This window comes from Cynocephalus volans, chromosome 4 (genome assembly GCF_027409185.1).
Source record: "Cynocephalus volans isolate mCynVol1 chromosome 4, mCynVol1.pri, whole genome shotgun sequence".
NCBI classification, from domain to species: Eukaryota; Metazoa; Chordata; class Mammalia; order Dermoptera; family Cynocephalidae; genus Cynocephalus; species Cynocephalus volans.
Genome location: NC_084463.1, coordinates 142,887,515 through 142,908,271, shown reverse-complemented (window position 1 = coordinate 142,908,271; position 20,757 = coordinate 142,887,515). Strand labels below are relative to the sequence as shown.

Here is a 20,757-nt window from a genome sequence, read left to right as displayed (position 1 = left end):
AATTCACCAAATTAATGAAAAACAACAAAGCACAGACCCAAGAACCTCAGAGAACCAAGACAGATTAAAGCATTCACCTTCTCCCTGAAGTTTAAGAAACAGCTGAACTATTAAAAATGCAAAAGTACCTTCTCCCTCTGAGCAAACTAGGAGATTCAAGAGATCTAAGCTATAGGAAACTTTCTCTTAACTCACTAACACTAATAGAACCATTTATTTTAGGTGAAGGGCTGGAAAATATTTCCACATTGCATGGATTTATTTTCCAAAGCTGTGCTTAAAAATGATCTGAAAACTTCCAAAGGGATTCTTACCCTTTCTAAACACATGTACCAAAGGCTGATTATCTCCTTATCATTTATTTGCTTTGACAAAACAACAAATGAGCATTCTTAACTTTCCAGAGCCTCCTGTGCAGCAGGCTTCTCAGTGTTACACTGATTCTTTCCCTCATGACTTGCTGTAGAGGTGACCGCACAAGAGCAGGGAGCCTCATGCCCCTCTGGGATGACCTCCACAGTCTGGAGGCCCCAGAAATGAGCGCTAATAATCTTTATACAGCAGCTGAAAAAACTCAATGGAGAGGTCAAATTATAATCTAAGCATCCTTATTTCTAGTTGAGAATTACTGTAAGCAGACTTTTTCTTGTTTATTCTTTTGCTTACTCCATTTGTATAAACATAAGAGTTACATGAAAACCTACTTAAATTAGAGAGGGAAAAAATACCAACAAAACCCCTGGTTGCACTTCTCATGGACTGGAGGTTTTGTAAACATGGGCTATGCCCATGTTACCAGTTGCTCTAGAGGAAGAGAGGGACTTCACAAACCTTGGCTATGCCTTTACTCAGGAATTCAATAACAACAACAAATAGAATTTACCCTCTTTAAAATAAAAGGGATTTCTGAAGCAAAAAAGGTTAATATACCTGAGATTTATCAGCACACCATCTTTTTTCTTTACTTAAAATACTTATTTTGTTTATTTAGTTACATTTATAATTCCTTACCATATAAAATATGAAAGTGCTTTTTTTTCCCCATTCCCATATTCATGAAGCTATTTCATTTGCCCTTTCCACATGCACCCTACTAAAAGTCTTTGATAGCCCTGGAGACACTTTTCTATTATACAGTACCATTCCTCAGCACCACTATCTTCACCATTCAATTACTTGAACCCGGTGTTTCAGGAACCCACATAAATGGCACTCACTGGAATTTTATACAAAGCCACAGCCATCGGTTCACATAACAACAACAGAGTTCATTTCACAACTTTTTGGTAGGTGTGAATTTTTTTTATTTCTTCACAACACAAAATTGTAACTGCTTTCTTTTTAACTTTTTATTTTGAAATAGTTTTAGACTTAGAGGACAATTGCAGTGGTTATACAAAGAGTTCCCAAATACCCCTCTATCCATCTTTCCCTAATGTTAACATCTTATTTCACTATGGTAGAATGACCAAAATAAGAGGTTTAACATTAGGTACAATTCTAATAACTAAACTACAGACTTTTTTTTTTTTCTTCTCCAGATTTCCTCAGTTTTCTTCTAAGGTCCCTTTTCTGTCCAGGATCTAATCCAGGATACCACACTGCATTTACTTGTCATGTCTGCTTACTCTCATATGATCCTATCAGTAGATGCAGACGAAGTATTTGACAAAATCCAACACCTATTCATGATAAAAACTCTCAGCAAATTAGAGGGAATTTCTTCAACTTTATAAAGAATATCTACAAACAAAACCATAGCTAACATCATACTTAGTGGTGAAAATCTTGAAGCTTTCCTGCCAAGATCAGGAACAAGTCAAGGATGTGCCCTCTCACCATTTCTTTTCAACATCATACTAGAAGTCCTGGCTAATGCAATAAAACAAGAAAAAGAGATAAAAGGTAGACAGATTGGGAAAAAATAAAGAAATCTGCCTTTATCTTCAGGTAACATAATTGTCTATACAAAAACTCCAACAAAATCAACAACAAAAAATTTCCTGGAACTAATAAGCAATTATGGCAAGGCTGTAGGATACAAGGTTAATATACGAAAGCCAATCACTTTCCCATATACCAGCAGTAAATAAGTGGAATTTGAAATTAAAAACACATTACCATTTACATTCTACCCCCCAAAATGAAATATTTACACACAAATCTAACAAAATATGTATAAGACCTATAAGAGGAAAACTATAAAACTCTGATGAAACATATCAAAGAACCAAATAAAGAGATAGTCTATATTTATGGACAGAAGAACTCAATATTGTCAAGATGTCAGTTCTTCCCAACTCAAACTAAGGATTCAACATAATCTCAATCAAAATCCTAGCAAATTATTTTACAGATATTGACAAACTGATTCTAAAGTTATACAGAAAGGCAAAGACCAGAATAGGTAACTCAGTTTTGAAGAAAAACAGTCAGAAGACTGATACCACCTGACTTCAGGACTTACTATAAAGCTACTGTTATCAAGATTGTGTGGTATTAACAAAAGAATAGACAAATAAATCAACAGAAGAGAAGAGAGAGCCCAGAAATAGACCCATATAAATACAGTCAACTGATATTTAACAAAGGAGCAAAGACAATACAATGGAGGAAAGAAAGTCTTTCAACAAATGGTGCTAGAACAACTGAACATCCACACACAAAAAAATGAATCTAGACACAGTCTATACCTTTCACAAAAACTAACTCAAAATGGATCATTGACCTAAATATAAAACACAAAACTGTAACACTCCTAGTAGATAACATAGGAGAAAACCTAAATGACCTTGGGTATGGCAATGACTTTTAGTTACAACACCAAAATCACGATCCATGAAAGAAATAATTGATAAGTTGAACTCATTAAAAACTCCTGCTCTGCAAAAAAATCAATGTCAAGAGAAAGAGAAGACAAGCCACAGACTGGGAGAAGATATTTGCAAAAGACACACCTGATAAAGAACTATTAACCAATATACACAAAGAACTCATAAAACTCAACAACAAAAACAACCAGATTAAAAAGATGGCAGAACACCTGAACAGACACTCCACCAAAGAAGATATGCAGATGGCAAGTAAGTTTATAAAAAGACATTCAATATCAAGTATCATTAGGGAATTGCAAATTAAAACAACAAGATACCAATACACACCTATTAAAATAGACCAAATCTAAAACACTGACAACACCAAATGCTGGTGAGGATATGGGGCAGGAACTCACATTCATTGCTCGTGGGAATGAAAAATGGTATAGCCACTTTGAAAGACAGTTTGGCAGGTTCTTACAAAACTAACATACTCTTTACCATATAATCCAGCAATTGTGCTCCTTGGTATTTATCCAAATGAGTTGAAAACGTATGTCCATGCAAAAACCTTCACATGGATGTCTATAGCCACTTTATTCATAATTTCCAAAATTTGGAAGCAACCAAGATGTCCTTCAGTAGGTGAACAGATAAAGAGTGACACATCCAGACAATGGAATATTATTCAGCACTGAAAAGAAATGAGCTATCAAGCCAGGAAAAGACATGAAGGAACTTAATGCATATTACAAAGTGAAGGAAGCCAATTTGAAAAGGCTACATACTGTATGATTCCAACTACATGACTTCAGGAAAAGGCAAAAATATGGAGACAGTAAAAAGACCAGTGGTTTCCAGGGACTGAGGGAAGGGAGGAATACATAGGCAGAGCACAGGGGATTTTTAGGGCAGTGAAACTATTCCGTATGATACTACAGATACATGGTGTACTGTCGATGGTCGATACATATCATACATTTGTCCAAAATGCATATAATGTACAACACTAAGAGTAAGCCCTAACATAAACTATGGACTATGGACTTTGGGTGATAATGAAGTGCCAGGGCAGGTTCATGAATTGTAAGAAATGTACCACCAGTGTGCAGTGCGATAGTGGGAGAAGTTGTGCACATGTGGGGACAGGGAATATATGGAAACTCTCTGTACTTTCTGCTCAATTTTGCTGTGAACCTAAAACTCCTGTTTATTAATTTCAAAAATCCTGTACGTTAATGTTCATCTCCTCCTTGAAACTATCCTGAAGCCCCTCTTTTCTAGTTCACCTGACACTTAATCTTTCACAATAGTCAGCATCTATTCTCTACCCCACTGTTATTTTATGGAGGAAAGAAAAACTTATCTTCTCAGATAGACCAAAACCTCTTTGATGACAGGCCCACAATGCTAAGCTAAATTTACTAGTCCCCATCTACAGGCAAGAATTCAAGAAATTGGCCCATAAATATTACAGCTTTAGGGCAGTGCGTTTCTGTGGGTTCTCACAGCTTATTTACACTGGGATCCTAAACTTCTTCAAGAGTAAGGCCCATGTGTTCTCGAAAATTGGAATGGATTAAAGAGACAGAACTCCATCTTCTCTGTCACAATTAATTTTTCCCAGTAGCAGCGAAGCAGGAACTAGACTTGGCTTAACCAATAGAGACTCTATTTCAAGCTGCATTGCTCGGGGGGAACAGGTGAGAACCATTTTAAACGCAGCCACTGCCCAGTGCAAGACTAATGCATCACACCTTGGTGAACACATATTTGTTCTTTTCCTAGGATCGCATATACAGCCCAATAATTCTTGCTAAGAATTAATGTCTCCTAGGATTTAATTTCAATTTTCTTTTTACCTTATCCCACATTTCCATTCTTCTAAAAATATAAGAATTTACACCAATTTCCCCTTTGTGTAGCTTAATCTCTAAAAGTTCTAGATCTTATTCTTACATCCATAACTGTAAAGCTACTCAAAGGTTAGAAAAACAAACAAGTACAAGAACCAGTACTCAAATCCTATTCTCGAACAGCACTGGCTGGAAAACTCCAAAAGCCTCATACATAAACACAGGTCATCCATTTCGAGGCAAAGTATTCCTTCCTTTCATCTTCAGTCTCATTTATACTTATGGGGGGTGATTAAAGAATTAATATGCACTTAGTTCCACCAGAGAAAATGGCTACAGCATATATCCCTTAATAATCACAAAAACATAAGGAAGAGAACTGAATAATGAAGTCCAGGGCAATACTTTCTGATAGCAAATAGTGTGTACTTGCTTAGGTTCACAAGAGTTTTTAATTAGACAAGGTGTTTTTTTCCAAGGGTCGATATATATTTACAAGCTGTTTATCAACTTACACGTCACGGGCTTACATGGTTGATTCCTATAAAGAGTTTAAAAACCTGAGTTATCATCAGAGAAAGGATACAGAGAAAGAATTAGAACATGGGAAAAAGAGAGGCAAGTGAAGACTGGGGACTCCGAACTCCTTTCTTTCCCTTAAGTCATGTGACAGAACTTAGAACAGGAGAAATAAATTCGCAATTAGGGGGAAAACAGAAAATGAAGGCAAGGACAAGTAACTTATAAACCACCTTCAACACAGAAATGTCCCAAAAGACATACTTATCTCAGCATAAATGACAAATGCCCCTAAAGAAATGGTACAAAAGTGAACTTAATGCTCACAGTGAATTCTGCTTCCAACATCTCTGACCTCAGATGCTGACGAGGCTCATGACCATCACCACCACCTAACACTTATTCCCCCAGAGGAATGCAAGTTCCACGCAGGCAGAGAGTTTGGTCTATTTCGTTAACTGGTGCATCCCCAGAACTCAGAACCTGGCAAAAGCAAGAGTTCAATAAATATCTGTCAATTAAACTAGCCACTTACTATATACAAGACATTATTTTAGGTGCTTTGCCTGTATTTATTTAATCCTCACAACCCAAGGAAATTATCACTATTTTATGATCAGAAAATTGAGCCACTGACAGATTCACAGGGGTTTACTGGTCATGCCTTTCTCTAGGCTTCCTGATTTAGCTCAGGTAATATGAGCATGTGCTGAGCTGTGGTCCTGCACAGCTTACTAACAGAAGCAATCAACAACATCAAGACTCCTAATACTCTAAGAAGTTCAACTTTTCTAGAAGCCTCCCTTTCCTAGCCATAGTCCTATGTACTCTTAGCTAACTCAAGAGACATTTAACCTCTGACCCAACACTGTGGCAAGAACTGTTAGAAGTCTATCTTGAGTGATGTTGGAAGACACTTCTGAGAATAACAATAGCCAAGAATGTTCCTCAGCAATGTTCAGGGAGCAGCTGTCTAGGCAACATAATACCCACCTGTACCCTTGATCTTTTTCCATGGTTATTATAACACAGTTGGGAGTTAGTCCTTATTAGGGAATATAAAAACAGATGGTGAAATGAAGACATTTGAAGGCAAGTGACTTGTCCAAAATCACACACTAAAAATCTTGAAAAGGACAGGATGACAACAGACGTACACGACTGCCATCCCACTACCCCTCTTGCCCACTGTTAGTATTCAGACGTGTCTTCCTCCAAGTTTAATGCTCAGCTCACAACTCTCTTGAGAGTTACTTTCTTTGGGGGACAGGGGGAGATCCCACATTACCTGAAAAGTAGTGGCTTAGCTGCTCAGATAAAAGAAACTATTTCATTAAAGATAAACCTCTTCTCTCAGTTCCAAAAATATAAAACGTTAGATGTACCAATGATGTCAACAAATTTGCTACAGAAAATCAATGCAGAGTAAAAGAAGGGAAAAAAAAGTCAGTTAAGAAATTGCCCCCTGCCCAGGTCTAGCCCATTAGTAATTAACACATACATTATGGCTTGCTATTAAAGAAGTGTGCTTTACCAATAGATCAATGGATCAGTAGGAAAAACTTTAGAAGAAATTATTTTCATGTTTTACAGAAGATAAACTCAGAAGCCTCTGTGTATCCTTAGTTTTATAAATAACTTGTGCCCTGGCTACTACCCAAGGAGAATCTAGTGCTCTGAAAACATACAAATGAAGTGAGTAAGACTATACACTTATCTTGGCCAAGGAGACCAGATTTCTGTCATTTAAAAAAAAATTTTTTTAAATCACTCAAAAGATTTCTTCTTTATTACAATTCACTGGTGACTGACTTAACAGATAATCAACGTGCCTGATTCAGAGGGCTTGGGTGTACAAGTATGCGTTGGGGTATGTTGATCCAGTTGACGCATCTAGATGAGGCAACAAGCAGTAGGCATAGATGGTTACAAGGATAAATAAATCATCCCTCTTCAGGGATAGGGATACAATATTTTCACATATCTATTTCTTCTATCACCCTCCCTTTCCCATCCACCCCTAAATCAACCATTTTGAGTGACACAGGCATAAGAATGAAGAATTGCTCTTATCTCAAGAGGTTTTCTGTGTTATTAAATCTTTTTAAATTCCCAAGCATTTGTTAAAGACCTAAAACTCTCCATTAGTGTATAATCCTATACCTTCAACCTTACGTTTGTGGAATTAAAACATAAACTGTGGCGGTCAAAATTTCAGTGAAAAAAAAAAAACAACCTCACCTTCATTAATACAACAAAACAAACGCGAGCTTCTATTAGGTTTAATAAACTCTTTAAATAATATACTTGTCATCCTGTTGTTAGTAGGGACCATGACATTAAATCCTACCTCTCTGGATGGTATCCAAGACAGAGTCACCTTGTAAGGTCTGAATTTAGCCCAGCAGACCAACTCTCAGTGTTTTAACGTGCAATGGGCTGAGGTGGTACTTAAAGCATTATTCTTCACCGGCTCCTACCCCCTTTTTGGCCTCACACTATTACTACAGCTTACACCTGAGAAGTGGACTCCACAGTGAGGAGCAAACCCCTTTCTCAACTAAGCCACTAAATGACAACAATTGACTTTGACACTTGTACTGTTTATAGACACTGGCATGGGCTGAACCGTGTCCACCCAAAATTCATATGCTAAAGCCCTAACCCACAGTGCCTCAGAACATGACTACGTGGAGAAAGGGCCTTTAAAGAGGTGATTAAGTTAAAGTAAGGCTGTTAGGGTAGGTCCTGATACAATCTGGTGTCCTTATAAGAAGAGGGAATTTGGACACAAAGAGAGACCCCAGGGGTGCAGGGGCACAGAGGACAACATATGAAGAGGCACCAAGAGGGTGGCCACCTACAAGCCAAGGAGACCCCCGGAGAAACCCGCCCAGCCGGCACCTCAGTGCTGGACTTGCAGCCTCCAGAACTGTGAGAAATACACTTCTGTTGTGTAAGCTTATGGCAGCCCTAGCAAACTAATACAGACATCACATCCCTCCCCCTTGAGACTGTCGGCCACTTAAGAATAAGGATCATAGCTTGTACAACTGTGAATCATGTTCCGTATCTTACGCAAAGTGGCATTTTATAAATATTTTTAAAAGATGCTCTAAGCAAAGAAAAATAAGGCTTTATAAATAAACTTCATAGTTTTTAATCACATGCCACAAATTCTTCCCAATCCCAAGTCTGCCATTTAAGCTTTGTAACCTCAGGCCAACTGCTCAGCCTCTAATGTTCCTTTTCCTCTTTTAAAAAAATGAGAGTAACAGCCACCTCGTCAGGTTTTCATAACTTAGCTTCTAATACAGTACCAAACACAGCAGTTAACATAAGTGTTCATTCTCCCCTTCCTGTTGCAAGCTGGGAAATGTGAGCTCATGACCAAACTCAGGAAAATACTCATGACCACAGAACAAGACAGTGGTAAAGTCAGGCCCATCTCTTCTGATACCTGCTAAAAACTTAACCTTTGCTCTGAGGCAGAAAAACAACTTGCCAGGCTGTCCTTTCTGCCAAAGATAATGTTATTACCTACAATATTCTATTAGAATTCTAGAAGAGCAAAGGACCTCAATGAAGATCATTTGTTCCTTTTCTAAGCTAAAGCCATCATGAGCAGAAGACGCATTTTCTACTCAATGTTTTTAGAATGAGAAGTTTGATTTCTTGAGGAAGAAGTTATATTAAAGTCATCTAATATCCACAGGTCTCCGGATTTGCCTCTAAATACCAAAGCTCTCACTCCTGCTCCTCAGGCAAGAACTCAAGCAGATGTGGGAGGGCAATCCATACCATTTCTGTGTCTTCTTGCAACATCTAGTTTTTGCTGAAGCTGGACTGGAACCAGAAGGCAGTGAAAAGAGCAGATGGGCTGACAGCTAGGGTGTGTTTGATCTGAGAGCATTAGAATTGAACGTGGAAGCCCTGTGATACTTTCACTATGCCATCTTTGCCTTTAATTATGCTCCCAGACACCAAAGATGGCTTGTGATTTACATGCTTTTGTCGTATCAAAAAAAAAAAATCTTTGAAAATAAATGCTACTAAGAGTCGAGGGCCAGCCCCCTCACCTGAATGCAGGCAAGAAACAGAGCACACCCGGGGTCCTTAAGCAGGAGCCCAGGACAGAATCCCCGGCCAGAAAACAGGCAAGGTACACACAAAAACACCACTTCCTCACGGTGGCCCACCACAGCCATGGATGCCAATAGTGACTCAACACCACAGCAGCAGCTACAGCTACCTCACAGGAGGCCTGCCAGACACCCGACTGCAGTGACACAAGGAGAGTCACCAGCGGAGACCAGGAAAAGAGGAGGACATCTCTCTCCTCAAAGCCCACTCCAGCATAATAGAAGCAGCAACTGCTCTACCGTGCCCCTGCTTTATTTCTGATTTTAGTAATTTCTGTCTTCTCTTTTTCTTGGTCTAGATAAAGGTTTGCAAATCCTGTTGGTCATTTTAAAGACAAAAAAAAGACTATTAAACACTACAAAGCACCATTGATGTAAATATTTTAATCAAATACTAGCTTTACATAATTCTTTTAGGGTATAATAATCTTTATATATATTGTATAACTTGTTAAATATGTAACTATCATTCATTTTCTTTGACAGACTTTGTTATGGGAGATTGAAATCAAGCTCTAAACGTTTCTCAAAAAAGATTTCTTCGTTATATTTATTCCATTATAGCTCTAGTTTATAAGAATTTAATGTTGCTGTTAAAATTGACCTCCCTCAATACTTTTATAGTAAAATACTTTATATAAAAATGATGGTTTCGCACTGTTTTTCTTCACTTCCCACTATACTAAGAAAATTGTTCCTTTGAAAAGTAACATTTTCAGTCTTATGAATTTACTGTTTACCTACTGTACATGGCTTAAGTTGGTTTCTGAAATTCGTGTTTTAATTATTAAATTTATTAAGATATCAGCCTGACTATTCTGCTGGAGACCCAAAAAGTTATAGCTTAAGTTTCTCTCTCAAGTTAGACTGCAAACTGATAGTGGGGTGCTACTTTGTAAATTTGTCTGGGGCCCAGGTTTCTCCAGTCTTACTTCTCTACCCTCCCTAGGGTATTGTCCAGGATGGGTTATTACCACATCCACTTGCTACCTAGTGGGGACAGGCAAAGAGAAAGGGGCACCATCAGGGCACTACCTGGAAATTGCACATGTCTATTGCGCTTAGATCCTGTTGACCGGAAGTTAGTCTTATGACCCTTAGCTGCATGGGAGACTGGGAAATACCATCTTTTATTTAGCCACTATATACTCAGAACAACCAGCAGTCATTCAACAAATACTCTTTTTTTTTTTTCGTGGCTGGCCAGTACAGGGATGCAAACCTGTGACCTCAGTGTTATAAGGCTGTGCTCTAATAAGCTTTTTTTTTTATTACAACACCTTTGCTGATAGTTATAATGGGTGCTGTTAATCACATGAATTTTTTAATGATAATTGAAGGGTCTTGTTATTGTACTTTTATGGTCTGATTTTATGTCTTTGAATTATTTTATTGCACTTGAAATCAATAATTAAAATAAAAATAATCCTTTGGGAAAAAAAAAAGAAATGCTACTTGGGGAAATTTAGAAGAGTGGAGTAAAAGAGGTTGAAGGTAAGAGAGGACTCTGAATACTCTTAGGGACTGCTCCATGGTCTGACCTCCCATCCTAAGGGAAACAAGAGGGGTTGAGGAGGAAAAGGGGTGGCCCAAGTCATGTTTCTTGACATGTGACAGACAGCTCCTGAAATAGAAAGCCATAGGTTTCAAGTCTCAGGGGTATCACCTTCAAATATGTCAATGTTCTAAGGGTGGATCAGTTTTCCTGACTTCTGAAACCCTGCTGTGAGGTGAAGTCCCAGGCAAAACACAAGCCTCTAACTGGGAGCCTTTGAGGTGGCAGGAGCCATGAGGAGTTCAAAGGCAAGGCCGACCAGTGGCTTGCACCTCAAGAGCCATAGGGGTGAAAGGTTACTAAAGCAGGAGCCACTGACCAATAAAACTGTGTTTGGTCAAGACTTCTCAGCAAAGAGACTAGAGATTCCTTTCTGCTGTGCACAGTTTTCTGAGTCATCCATGCCTGAATCCCACTGTTCCCTAGACCAGATCAGGGAGCTTCTTTAGTGATTAGCAGCTGACCAGCTCTCTCTCACTTAGCTGTTTCCATGGAAGAACTGACGAGTGGATTGGAAACCTTTAATCAAGATCTGTCATCAAAAATAAATAAATAAGAACCCAACTTGGGTCAACTAGCTGTAAAGGAATCTGCCTAGGGTGAGATTTCCCATGTTTGCTATGCTAAAACCAGGAGAAAGAAAGCCTAAGTTTGTTTGATTAGAGAAGGCAAATATAAAACAAGCTGTACTCCAACAAGGCACACTTGAAAGGCTTGCCTCTTTTAATTAAAACACACACACAACATGTGAAGGGACCAGGAAGGCAGAACTCAAAAGCTTACTTCATCCCAAAAGCTATCACCGTGACAGCCATGTTAGGGTGACATTCTCTCCTCTATTCTCTTGCCACGTATTAACAATTCCAGGGAATGCCAAGGAGACACTCCTTGGCAGACTTTCTTTCCTTGGCCATGAATACTAACTCAGCAGTCAAGTCACACCACGGCCCTTTCCACTGTTACTACACATCCTCGGCAAAGAAGAAATTGAGAATTGTGTGGGCCCAATGCCACGTATCCCCGCTCCACCTGAACAGAGGCACACGATTGCTCTGTGAAGTACTTCCTGTTGGAAAGCTCCATCCTCTGATTAAGGATTATTGAGACAAGCTCTTTTGGTGATCCTGAGGGGAAACCCAACTGTATGTTCCCCAAATTGGGACTTTAAACAGAAGGAGAAGTTTCAAACAACTACATTTGCTATGTCACTGGTTCTCACTTTATTCCCCCTGCCCCTTCTCACTTGAAAGACGATATACACCTATGAGTAAAAGGCAGGGACTCTCAAGAGAGATCATGTCCCCACCTCCAGCCCAGACAGCCTGTAAGAGAAGAGCAGGAGTGGTATGTGAAGTTTGAAAATCCCCCAAGGGAATTATCATCCTTCTCTCATCTCATAATTAAAAATCTCTGTGGTAGCTGAGTAAACAGCTGAAATCCTTCTCTTCTATAGTTTCCAATCTAAAAAGATTTCTAAAGATTATACTTGCTAATATGTCATATGTAAAGTTACTACTGCTTGCTAGGCAGAGATTTGGTGGAATACTAGCTTGTGGTTCTTCTAAGCTAGGGTGTGAAGTCATGTGCGCTGTTCCCTGCATACTGCATCACAATCCTTGTGTATGTTACTCAGGCCCTTCAATGTGCCACCAGCTTCTAGATCTTCTCACTCCCATCAAGTGCCAAAATGCCACACTCAACCCTCATTCTGCAGCTTAAAGCCAAAAGGAAACTCAAAGGTCTTTCTCACATACAAATGACACATATGCAAGATCATCAAAACCTGATCAAATTAACCTGAAATTTAAAAACACTTCAATACATGCATGATCTTCAAGCAGTTGAAAAGAAACCACTTGCTCTTTTTAATAAAAAGTACTGGAATCTGAAAGATAAGAGAACTGTGTTCCTTTTATTAAGGTCCTTATCAAAATGGGCAGTAAGAACACATTTAAATATAACAAATTAGCCATTAAGTTACTAGGAGAGAGATAACTATACTGCCAGAAATGGTTTACATGGAGCTAATTTTGTACTAATCCTGGTCTGATTCAGTATTAATGAATTGTTAAGTGAAGATAATGAAATAAATATATGTGATTTGTTTTGCATTCCTAAGAACCATAGCACAGAATTATAAAATTGTGTTCTTATAAAACTACAAATTATCTGATGTCAAAAATAATTAGGCAACTCCAAATTTTCTTAGCCTCTGCAGTGCTGAGGAAGACAGAATCTAAGTATATAATAATCTACATTAATTATAAATTTAAATAGAAATCCTGCATTTCTATTGTTGCCAATGTTTGTAGCATGTTATGTCACTGACATACCACATTGTACAAATAAACAAAATATCTTGTTTTATAGAATCAGTTTAACTCTTACTGAAGACTTGAAAACAGTGAATTTTCTACCAAGCATCATCAACACTTGAGAATTTACAAGTTATTGTTTTGTAAACCTAGATATTTATCTAAAGTGGGTACATAATGAATTCACAAAACCTGCACTGCATTTTCTGTAATAAGCAATTATTCCTCAGAAATGGTGGTAAATAGTTCCTATGGGAAACAGCCCCAAAAAGTCAGACAATTCTTATACAGGCTACAAATTAATATTTAACACTTTTATTAGAGAGGCCATTTCCCCCTAATGGGGACTCACTATAAGGGATTAACCAATAGTTACTGATGCCCAGGGAGGAAACTGTGACCATTTCACAAACCCTGACTCCCTTGAGAAGGCTGTGTAATGAAGAATGTTCATGATTATATATTTACTGACAACTTCCAATACACTTATCTGGTTTGTTAAAATTATACTTAAGCAATTATATCCAGTTGATTGCCCTAAATTAAACTTCTTTAATTACAGGATATAAATTTAGTCACCAGAAAAGTATGAAAAAGTAACTCTACTGCTTTGGAGTTTGGGACATTTTGTTTAACTGCTCATTTGGTTTTTGTCCCTAATTATTCTCCACAGAGGAGCTACATGAATAAAAAAAATTAATCAGTATTTTTTATTGCTTACTCAATGACAATCCTAGGTCAGCCATACATGTGTGATTAACTTACTACAAAAACTCCTTGCTTTTGCCTCAACGTCAATTTAAATGACTACTTTAAATAGAACACACTTGCAAAATTGCTCATGTCCAAAACTACTTGAAAAAGGAAAAATGTGTGCCAAAAAGGGGTGATTAGTTTAAAAAAAAAAAATATATATATATATATACGTATATATATATACGTATATATATGTATATATATACGTATATATACACATGTATATATATATATACGTGTATATATATATATATCCATTGGATTTTGCTTATCACTACTAACCTCTTCCTAAAAGCTTTAGTTAGGAGAAGAGCAGGAAGATATAAAGTGCACTCTGAGAGTGTATTCCACCCACCCCCTCCCCCTTTGAAAGTCAGGGCTGGAAAGTTGAGAGTAAGGATGCTCTTTTTAAAATGCCTGGAAAAACATTCTGGGCAGGAGATGCCAAAGATTTTGAAGCTCCCATCAAGCTGCTGGCCTTGATCCAGGTAATGGTTTTTCCTTCCCCTCAGCTGTCTGCTACAAGAGTTTTCTAGCTAAGAAAGAAAGGAAAAGTGGCTGGGGAGAGGGAGGAGCAGCTTCCAGTCCATTGCTCTGTAACTGAGAGGGTAAAAAGGGCCAAGTATTGCAGGCTGACATTTATGGAGGGCCTGGTGTTTCCATGAAGCACTCTGGGAGGATTACTGAGGGTTAGCAATCTGGTCTAAAAGGGCAGCAAAGCAGACTGATGAAAGTCCCTTTAAATTCGATCACAGTGATGCTGTGGACACAGAGACAGCAGGCTGGAGCTGGCAAAGACATGCGAGCAGGGATCTAGCCAGTCAGACTGTCTTTAGAAAGAACACATTGTAAACCTGGCCACCCTAACCACTCAGGGTTGCCCAACTCACTTGCAGAAGCATGAAAGCACAAACTGCCTAGAAGAATGGCATTCCTAATCATGGGATAAAAATAAAAGCCCTTCGAAAACCCTCTATTGCTTAACTCTTTCTGTCCTGCCCCCACCAATAGCCAATGGTGAGGTTCCAGACCTGCAAAGGTTAACTACCTTGCTAGTCTTTTACCTCCAAATCACTGCTCCACCACCCAATCCCTTCTGCCTGGCATTTTTCTTCAATTTTAATATCAGAAGTTTCACACGCCTGCCTGAGCTCCTGGACTCGGCAGAAAGGCCCATATAGCTGTCAGCAAACTGATAAGAACTTTAAAATGACTCCACAGGGCCTCTTTATAAAGAAGAGCCAAAGAAGCCCATAAAGAAAGAGGGCAGGGGCCACGGAAACCAGCCGCTCACACTGTTTTAACGTGGCATTAAAATGAGCTGCAGATTTATGAGAGTGTTTTAGCCCCTGGCCCAAATCATCTGGGGGCTGAAGCTCGTCTCCGCTCTCCAGTGGGATTTCAAATATGGCATGGAGCTGGCTAGAAAGCAATGGGGGAAGGGAGGCAAAGGTAGTAGAAAGAAAAGAGGAAAAGGGAAGCAGAGAGTACCACGCAAATCATTTTTAGAACCCATCCTCCTTTCAGTGGGATGTGAACAACAGTTATCTCTAAAAGATATCTGACCAGTCCCCTCAAATTCACATAAAATTTTTCCTTATTTTTAGTTTGTATCCAGTACACTCTAGTTCTTCAGCTGTTCACCACCCAAACATCAATTCTGATTTTAAATTCCCTCTTTAAGTTTATTTTTTCATTTTTTAGTTCAAGAAAATGAGTAAAATCTTGATTTGGCAGAGAACAGATTAAAAGAGAAAAAAAACTCAGTATAAAGTTTTTTTTCCACTAGAAAGGAGAAAAAGAGTAATAATACTTTATCCAAATGTGCCACTGAATTAAAAAAAAAAAAAAAAAGCCACCTAGAGAATCAGGAATTCTTATCCTTTTTTAAATTTTAGATTTTTTTAAATTTTAATTTTTTTTTGTTTTTACAAGGCATTCTGATCCTAACAGAAAAACAGAGGGGTGAACCACCTTCCATGCCAAGATGTAAAAAGTATACCCAAACCCACAGGAATAAATTCTGTTTCAAGTTTCCAAGCCCAGAAGCAAATGCATAATACATCCATGTTGGTAACTTCGTGGGGTTCCTTAAGACCACTTTCCTTACCAGGAGGCTCCTTCCAATATTCAAATGCAGACCTGGGGGAGCACTCTCAAATGACTGCCAGCATGGAGCAGGGGGACCAGAATCCACTTGCTGTAAGTAAATAATCTCATTTAATCAATACAACTACTCTAGAGTATTATTAGCCCCAGGTTTTAGATAAGAAAACTGAAGCTTGGCAAAGTTAAGTAATTTGCCCAGAGTTACAAAGCTGGTAGACAGATGGCAGAGCTCAGCATTCAAATGCAGGTCTCCCCAACTCAAAAGCCCATGTGCTTTCCACTACCATCATTTTTCAAACTTTTTAGACTGGGACCTACAGAAAGAAACACATCAATACATTTTATATGACAACTCGCTATGGAAACAAAGGCTTCAGGAAATATTTACCCTTGCTATGCATAACGCTCTCTGATAGTTTCCTATTTCCCCCCTCCCCCAATAAAATGTCAGTTATGACCCACCGAATTAATGGACTTCATGATCCACTCAGTTTGGAAAATACTGCAGTACACCATGCAAAAAAAAAAAAAAAAAACAAGTCACCAGACAGGGAGTCAGGAGACCTGGGTTCCAGTTCAGCTCTGGCCCTAACAATTCATTCTCAAGATCACTTGATCTCTAGGGCTTACTTGTCACTTGCAAAATAGGAGGAGTGGGTTCAATAATTGCTGAGGTTCTTTCCAGCTCTTTAGACTTATTTTCTAAATCTCTTCAATTATACTTGTCTCCCCCTTTCTTCACACATCTTTCCACTACTCTCCACTTGTTCATCCTCCTTCCTTCCAGTTCTCCAGCAAGTTCTCTGCTGCTGGTATTCAAAGTCCTCCCCCAGCCCCCACGGCCTGCTCCATCTTACCTGCTGATCCTTCTCACAGAAACAGCCCCCGGGGGGAAGTCAGTTCCCTCACAGCTGATCCTCTCTCTCCCTAGTGGAGGCTACCAGTCGTGAAGGTTCCTTTCACCTCCTGACCCACTAAGATCTTGGGCTCATTCCTGACTCTCCTTAGCACAACGGAGTATGCAGCGTTCCTGACCTTGTAACTTATATACTACTGAAAGTACTCTTCCCAGCAACCTGAGGGCCTTTTTTAAAGATAAGATCTGTGCGAAAAAAATCTCCCTCAGTATGCCAATACAATACTAGGAACAAAGCAGGTGCTTAATACATATTTATTTGATTGGTTTGCATTCTGAAATTAAGAACCCTAATTTTCCTAAATTTAAAGAATGCTTAGGTGGGCTTCTCTAGGAAAAGTCACCAAACCAACTAAAACTGGTATCACAATGAGATAAGTGAACCTATGCAGAGTAAGTTATATACTTCTCAGTTATATTTGCCCACGGACAAGGTATACCAAGGCTGCTGGGGAAAGTAACTTTATGGTCTCTCCATCTGGACTGTGAGGATTTAAATCTCAGAAGCTATACAAAACAACTGCAAATCAGTCCAAACCTTAAGGACAGGAAAATTTATTTACAGGCCCTAGAGCACTATAAATTTGAGACAGTTCTATTAAAATGCTTTTCTTGGCTTCTCATCAGATACTTGGGTAAAAGTCTTTTTCCAACAAGGTTCTTAATACCAAAGTTGAAAAAAAAAAAAATTAAACACACAAAAATACTCTTCCTTAAGTGTTCCAATTAAATGAGTCCTTATTTTATACTGCTTTGAACAACATGCATTGACTAATCTCCTTCACAATATGGATTTATACACACAGGAAAACTCAAACTCAGAGTATACAGTGCTATCGAAAAAATTATGAAATTTAAAATATACACCAAAGTGATTACACCCATCACCAAGGCTCTCCCATTGGACAAGGAGCCTCACTTTATGTCAGAACCATGGTTGTCTGTTCCACAGGAAGAACTCCAAGCATCAGGTCGTGTGTTCTGTTAAAGGGGAAGCGATCTTGTAGCTTTTTAAGGGCAACAACAAAAGCCGAGACTGGGAAATACAGCTTGGAGTGGCATGTCAGGACTGGAGAGTGGGGGGAAGGGAGGGGGCAGAGAATATTACGCACTTTTTTTTTTAAAGCCCTTAGAGTCCAATTTATGTATAAAAAAAAAATTCTCAATTTCACAGTGTAGCGGGGGAAGGAAGTAGATAAGAATGACAGACATTACAATACCGATCCTGGAAATCAGAAGTGAAACCTTTTCCATATTCCTCATAATATATTTCCAAGGATGTATCCAGTCCCAAATGTCTCAAGCAATCACTGTTCGGAGAAGACTATTCAATAAGCAGTTAGCTTGAATTGTTGGGAAGTTCATCCTGATTTTTACCCTCAATCCAGGACACACAATTCTGTCTGTGGTTTGAACAAAGTCGTAGGCAGCGGAACAGAGTGTGCTCTCTGTCTGTCCCTCACATACTGTGTGGTCTTTGGAGGATGACTTTACATCCCTTTATCCTCAGCTATTTCACATAAAAAAAATTCAGATGACTCTTCTAACAGCCAATCTCACTAGACTTTTGAAAGAGTCTGCTTTGTAAACTGGGGCATGCTGGAGGTAGGGAATGAGGGAGAAATGGACACAGACTGCTACGTAACTGTCGTGGACCCAACAGTCAAGCCAGCAGCACAGGGAAAGCTCAGATACTACATCTGTCTGGGTTGCTGAGGTGCTAGACATCTGAGGTTTACACTTTGAAGCGAATCACAAACATTTTCCAAAAATAAAAACTTAAACATTTTAAACAGAAAACTTAATAAAACATTTTGCCAAGATCCAATATTTTGAAAATATACATGTTAAACAAAATTAAACTTTAGCTTAAAGATTCAGGGGCATCACCATGAATAGTAATTTCTGATATTTCCTCAATTTTAAGAAGCCCCATCAATAATAACTTTGAGGGGAAGAAAGAGAAACTACATTCAACTTCACATTGATGGTAAGACTCATTTAAATGCTGGAAATCCAAAATATGACAAATGTGTACTTCCCTGAATTAAGGGATTCTACCATCTTACAACAACACACCAACAATACAGTAAAGCCTGCCAATCTGTCCTTATATACAAAATGCCTGAGAGTTGTTTCTTAAAATAGTTTTTCCATCTTCTCTATTCAAACCAGACTGGCAGATAACCCATCTCAGAGACGCTTACTTGCTGTAGTCTTTTCCCTTCACATCTGTGGCTTCTAAACTACTATGGCTATGGAAACCAAATAATTCAATGTGTTGAAACTGTGTGTAAATAAGGTTAAAAAAAAAAAAAAGTCCCTTGAAGAGGCTCTCCTATAAATCAAGTACATGAACTTCAGTGTATGCGCACACAGTTTGCTGTTCTGTGGACTCTTCTGCTCTCTTCCTCATCACAAGTAGACCTAACTATAGTCCTAGTAGGTAAGGGCACCACATGCGTAGGGTTTTATTGTCTTAAATAAAAGTGTTTTGTCTTTTTCCTAATTAGCCCATTATTTCTTCAAGTGCTTTTCTGCGGCACAAATATTTGGTATGTTTAATAGGAAAATATGAAGGTGCATTGAGATGGGTCAGCGTAACAGACTGAAAAGAAACTGGTATTTTAACTTACCCCAAGTGCTAAAGGCTAGAGGAAAGAAGATGCTGAATGTTTCTGCCACCTCAAAGGCTCCCAGTCAACTGAGTACAAAGAAGAGTTCAAAGGCAAGGCAGGCTCCTGACTTCCACCTCCTAGTGTGGCTGAGGTTAGAGGTCACTGCTGGTGGAGTCACTGACCAATAAAAGAATGTTTGGAAACTCTACTCAACAGATAAACTGGGGATCCATTTACACCTTCCTCCCTATCCACACAAACATTTCTAACTACACAGTCTAGTGTCTATCCAGCCTTCCAAGATCCTTTTTCTTTGTGATTCATGGGAGATGGGATATGAATGCTCCACTTGCCTATAAAATAATATTTAGTTGCATGCTTCTTCTTGCCTTCCAAGGTAAGAAAGATGGTGATGGAACTCCTCATCTCTAAGGCCCACCTCAAATGCTACCTCCATAATAAATCCATCCTGACAACTTTAGCCCAAACTTTCTCCCTTCCTTTCAGGCCCCTAATGTACTTTGGAAAATTGGCACCATCTTCTCAACTTTCTTTATGCTTATACCCATATATCCCCAAGACAACTATTAGCCCTTTGTGGGTAGGAAATCACAGACTTCTTATTATCTTCCATAATCTCTCCCTGAAAAAACAAAAACAATTAAGGCTTCAATAAACTAATTAACTAGTTAGTTAGCTCATAGGACAATAAAAGGCCAACTGACAAGTCAGCTTTACACTGTTATAACTATTATCCTCTAGTAATTTAAGGAACTGTTTTTTAACTTACCCACAAAAAAAACTATACGCCCCCACTAGCTCATCCAATGCCATGTGTGCCAGCACTGCTCACTGGTGGCCTTCAGGAGCAGATACCAGAGACATATGTTGTACTCTTCTTCAATAATCATGACTTAACTGCAGCTGTTACTTACTTTAGGCTCTAGCCTTATATTTAACTTTATGTCTGCTTCATTATTACATCTAAGGTCAAGAGGGGAATTTAATTTCTTTTGCTTGCCTTTCTCCCTTGGTACATTTGAATTCCCAACTCACAACAAGGACTTTCACCACTGGAGACATCCGTCAGACTGTAGCCTTCCTGGTCCTAAATTCTAAGCTGAAAAACATTGCTGTAATACCTTCTTCACCAAG

At 38.7% G+C, this 20,757-nt stretch overlaps 1 protein-coding gene across 2 annotated transcripts in view; it reads right to left on the bottom strand.

The window, feature by feature from the left end:
* EXT2 (exostosin glycosyltransferase 2) overlaps positions 1 to 20,757 on the bottom strand; it is a 151,101-nt gene that overhangs the window by 90,911 nt on the left and 39,433 nt on the right. The window lies entirely within an intron of this gene.